Genomic DNA, 6,000 nt, shown 5'->3' on the forward strand with positions numbered 1-6,000 from the left:
CCCATTAGTCTCTGTAATGTGCTATATAAAATCTTTTCAAAAGTGCTTGCAAATAGGTTGAAGAGAGTACTTCCTAATATTATCTCAGAACACCAGAGTGCCTTTTTAAAAGGCCGTCTTATCACAGACAACATCCTAGTTGCTTTTGAAACTTTACACTACATGAAGAACCATAATTCTGGTAAATCAGGATTCATGGCTCTTAAACTCGATATGAGCAAAGCTTATGACCGGGTTGAGTGGTCTTTCTTGAAAGCGGTGATGATTCAGATGGGTTTTAACGACCGGTGGGTGGCTCTAATCATGGAGTGCTTATCTTCTGTTACTTATTCTCTATTGATAAACGGGGAACCCTTTGGAAACATTTCACCGAGTCGTGGTATTCGTCAAGGAGATCCCCTATCACCTTATCTTTTTTTGCTATGCTCGGAAGGGTTACACAGGATGATTCAAGAAGCAAACGAAAAAGGCGACATACAGGGTGTTTCTATTTGCCGTAATGGTCCCAAATTAACTCACTTGTTTTTTGCAGACGATAGCCTTTTGTTTTGCAGGGCTACCACCCATGATTGTCAGAAGGTGATGGATATTCTAGATGCGTATGAGAAAGTGTCAGGACAAAAATTGAATAGAGACAAAACTGCTCTGTTTTTTAGTAAGTCTACTTCAGCTGACATGAAAAGACAGATTATGGAAACTCTTGGAGTAGTAGAGTTAAAGCAATATGAAGATTATTTGGGATTGCCAGCTATGGTGGGGAGAAATAAGAGAGCAAGCTTTGATCTTTTGAAGCAAAAGGTTTGGAAGAGATTACAGGGTTGGGAAGGAAAGCTTTTGTCTCAAGCTGGGAGGGAAGTTTTAATTAAATCAGTCATCCAAGCAATACCCACTTACACGATGAGTTGTTTCAAACTCCCAGTCACTTTATGTCATGAAATCGAGTCCCTTGTAAGGAAATTTTGGTGGGGTCAAAGAGGAGAAAGGAGGAAGGTACACTGGGTGAAGTGGGAAGACCTGTGCAAACACAAGAACGAAGGGGGAATGGGTTTTAAAGACCTAACAATGTTTAATGAGGCAATGCTTGCTAAATTAGCTTGGAGGTTGCTCCACGATGACAAATCTCTGTTCTATAGAATTTTTAAGGCTAGATTCTTCCCTAGAGGCTCTATCTTAGATGCTAAGGATTCGTCCTCGGCTTCATATGCATGGAGGAGTATCCTAAAAGGAAGGGATGTTATTTTAAAAGGAGCACTTTGGAGGGTGGGAGATGGGAATCAGATAAGAATTTGGGGTGATAATTGGCTGCCTTCAAAACCAGCAGCCAAAATATCCACCCCGATTCTTTTTGGTCAGGAAAATTCGTGTGTGGGTGTACTTATTAATCCGGCGACTAGAAGTTGGAGGAATGATGTCATTGATCATGTCTTTTCTATTCAGGAAGCAGAGATTATCAAGAACATTCCACTGAGCTCCACAAATCAACCGGATAAGCTAATCTGGCCGTTCACACCCTCCGGTAATTATTCAGTTAAATCAGGGTACCGATTCTTACATGAGAATGCGGAGCAATCCCAAAGCTCAACCCATGTCTCAGCATATTGGAAGGAAGTATGGAGCATGGCAGTCCCTGGGAAGATTAAAAACTTTGTGTGGAGAGCCAGTAGAGAAGCATTACCTGTCCGAAAAAATTTGTGCCGCAGGAAGATTACGCAAGATGGCAAATGCGAGGCTTGCAAGGAGGGAGACGAAGACTGTTCACATGCCCTTTTCTTTTGCTCTGTTGTGCAGGTTATGTGGAATTCGGACCCTCAATGGCGTTGGATAGCAGAGATGAAAGGAAGAAGCGTGAAGGACATTTTCGAACGTGCTTTTGCTGAAAAGCTAGACGCTGCTCTCTTGGCGTTCACAAGCTGGGGTGTTTGGAACCGGCGAAACAAGATCCGTTTCAAGGAAGCTGCTTGTCCGCTGGAGCAGTTGCTTACTCTGTCAAAGGACCGAAAAACAGAGTTTCATTCTCTTCAGTCCACCGTGGGAAGACAGCAGCACAGGCGACATACCAGATGGAAGCCACCGGATCATGGGACCTACAAAATTAATTACGATGGGGCAATCTTCCCACAGCAAGGGAAAGCTGGGATTGGCGTCGTTGTCAGAGATGAAGTCGGAGCGGTTTTGGCTTCACTTTCGCAGCAAATGCCACTCCCAACAACGGTGGCTCAGGTTGAAGCACTAGCAGCGAGGAGAGCCGTGGAATTTGCTTTGGAAATGGGTGTCACCATCGTCGTCATCGAGGGAGACTCAGAGTCCATTTGCAGAGAGCTTCAAGACCCAAATCCTTCTCTGGCCTTACATGGACACGTGCTACAGGATGCAAAATGTTTGTCAAATTCCCTTCAATCTGTCAGTTTTACTCATGTACGCCGTGAAGGAAATACTGTTGCTCATGGCTTGGCTAGATGGGCTATTAATAGGCCTAATTTAACTGTCTGGATGGAAGATGTGCCACCAGATATTCGACCTTGTGTACAAGCTGATTCAGCTTTAATTGATGAATAAAACCAAGATGCTTCCTTCTCAAAAAAAAAAAAAAATGGAGGTTGAACTGTTCATTTGAAGTATGTTGACATAGACAGTGATATTGGGGTTAATAAGTGCAATAGTTCAAATGATAGGGGGATTTGATACAAATTCCTAATGTTAAGGTGTAAGTAGAATTACACAAAGAATGGACTACAGAAAAAGGGATTTGGTAAGGTGTTGCTTAAAGAGGAAGGGTTGAATACAATTAATTAGGTATTCTCTCATGTTGTTAAGCATTCCTCCATTCTTTTCTTATTGAGCTAGCTTTGATGGCACAATTTAATCTTGAATTGATGCTTCTTGACACGAAGATTGCTTTCTTTATATTTTTTAAAGCACTAGTGAGTTAGAAGTCGACATTTTCAATCAACTGTTGCATTGTCAATCATTAAGTTTGAATACGCACCTGTGACAAAAGCCATAAAGTAGGCTATTTGGTTACATATTTGACTTGAAAACTTAAGGATTCATTGTGAGCACATTTGTGCATTTTGTGACCGACAGAATGCAATACAAATAGCGAAAAAGTGAGCCTATCACTTTCAAACCAATCATATCAATGTTCGCTTCTACTTTGTTAGTGAAATTGTTGATGGGAGAAATATTATGTCCTTTCTTTTCTTAGAAAATTGGGATTGCAAATAATTCATGAAATAAGATGGCTAAGTTTGTTGTTTAGCACAAGGTGAATTACTGGTTGGATTTGATTTATATATTCATGAACCAATAGGGATTTGGTGGACACTATAGAAAAATTTCGAATGTAAGGTTTGATAAAATTCTAAGACAAAAAAAAAAAAAAAAAAAAAATTGCTATATGTTGTTTGATTGAGTGCACTAAGTGTAAATGTTTTGGCATCACATACAATAAAAAACTCTTACTTTTGACGGTAATTGGCGTGGCTTATAAAATATTTTCATGGCCAACTTTTGCTTGGCTTCAAATTAAATACTCTCCTTTTGTACCCACTGTTCTACATTAACATTGAAATTAATTTTCAAATGACTATCTGACTACATGTGTTATATGTTGAATTATTAGTTCCCAAAACTGAGTGTTCCCAACTAGAGTTAGCAAACAACATCTCTAGTCTTTTTTAATTATAAGAGTTTATTTGGATGTATTTGAGATATGGATTTTGTGATAATGTCTTTGTTTACTATTGTAATCTTCCTACTTTTTAGGGGAATTTTCTCTTAGTTTATGCTTGCACTTGCTCACATAGGTTTTAAAGGTCGAACCACAAATATCCGTAGTATTTTTTTTTTTTAAAAAAAAAAAAAAAAAAAAAAAAAAAATTGCTATATGTTGTTTGATTGAGTGCACTAAGTGTAAATGTTTTGGCATCACATACAATAAAAAACTCTTACTTTTGACGGTAATTGGCGTGGCTTATAAAATATTTTCATGGCCAACTTTTGCTTGGCTTCAAATTAAATACTCTCCTTTTGTACCCACTGTTCTACATTAACATTGAAATTAATTTTCAAATGACTATCTGACTACATGTGTTATATGTTGAATTATTAGTTCCCAAAACTGAGTGTTCCCAACTAGAGTTAGCAAACAACATCTCTAGTCTTTTTTAATTATAAGAGTTTATTTGGATGTATTTGAGATATGGATTTTGTGATAATGTCTTTGTTTACTATTGTAATCTTCCTACTTTTTAGGGGAATTTTCTCTTAGTTTATGCTTGCACTTGCTCACATAGGTTTTAAAGGTCGAACCACAAATATCCGTAGTATTTTTTTTTTTTGTGTGTGATTTTTCCCCCTATATTGTGTATTTGTTTATTTCACGTACTCTAGCAAGATTTGGAAAATGATCCCCTCTAATTCCTTCCTATTTTTAGTTAAATGTGTGACACGAGACATTTATTTAATCATGTCTTAAATCTTAAAAAAAAAAATGATAGGGAATTGGAGCATCCACTAGGAGTGGATCTTGAATAAGATTTATATGAATCAAATCTTAGGTGTGAATGCTAAAATCTTCTTTCTAGAAAGAGCAGTTTTGTTAGTTAAATAGCAAATCCTCTTCTAAAAGCTTGGGCTTATCAGATGACCCCATGGTTGACGCAGACCTTAGCCCCATCCTAGCTAGTTCTTCCTAGTCCCAAAAGTCCGAAGTCCTAAAGTGGCAAACAAAAACAAAAGGTTGCACTATCATGTTACTAAGAAGGTTCCGCTGTGAAGGTTCCTCGTAGCCGCAGGAGTATATACGAGTATATATAGTACACACAACAGTACTAGACACAATTAACAGTTAAATCAGTCGATAAAACAAAACAAAATAGCTTTCATTTTCAACTGTCACGATCGATTTCGATCGGGTATGAATATGACAAGTCGTTTCAAGTTATTCTTTGTCACAATTATCACACAATTTATTCAACTCTTCTCAAAATATTGTTACCCCCAGCTTTCTAGGCCTTCACCTTCTACTGTTGATGCTATCGACCAAGCTGAAGCACCAGCTTGAGCTGAAGTTGGTGTGGTAAAAGTGCAACACAAAGAATGGACCGAACTTATGGTTACTTTTTGTTTGGCTTCGGCCATTGATATAGCTTTCGTATCCGTTCAAGTAAACTCATAACTTTCCACAGCTTTCCACTTGCTGTCTCTAACAATCTTGCTCGCTTTTGCTTCCTTTGTTGTTAGCAAATTCATCAAGTCCAAGTTCTTGGTGTCAGCCCAAGTGCTAGAGAATTTTGGTGTATTCTTCACCATAACCGCGTTTTTCATGGCCATCACCATTCCATTTCCTCTTTACCTCAAATTCGCTAGTTGGGCCGTCTATACCATTTCCGCCCTTGCCATTTTAATCTGCACTTCTTGTTAACTTACGGGTAATTTAAGAAGTGTTTGTGTGTGTGTGAGAGAGAGAGCAAACTTCCAAAGATGTACAGTTGCATTTCTTTCTCTCTATTTTTTGGCTTTTTTGTTTCCTGCATTCTATGAGCAATAGTGAATTAAAACATGTTTCTACTACTCATAGCTACATACTGATAAACTGGTAAAGAGGATTCACCTAAAAGAAGAAGCTCATGTGTCTTGTGCAAAGTTTTGCATAAAGACTTTAAAGAAATATTCTTCCTTCTTGTTACCAGTAGCACCGTACTCTTTCACTTGCCCCCAAAGCCATTGTACTCTTTTAAGTTGTGACAAGTCTAAAAAGTTGTTATTGTCTTATTTTATTCTAGGGGAAATATTACACCTAGATTTGAATTTTGCATACAGCACAAAAGGTCAGAAACAGATCACTTTTAAGCCTCTCATCATTATGCAACTACTTTCAAAAACAGTTCCTGCGACTGGCTTATTAATCTAAATGATCACATGAATCCCATCAGCAAATGTGCAATTTAGTCTAAAATCAGACAAGCACATATGCAGTAGTAACCGTAACTTTCTCGC

Source organism: Quercus suber, unplaced genomic scaffold, assembly GCF_002906115.3.
Source record: "Quercus suber isolate HL8 unplaced genomic scaffold, Cork oak 2.0 scaffold_552, whole genome shotgun sequence".
Taxonomy (NCBI): Eukaryota; Viridiplantae; Streptophyta; class Magnoliopsida; order Fagales; family Fagaceae; genus Quercus; species Quercus suber.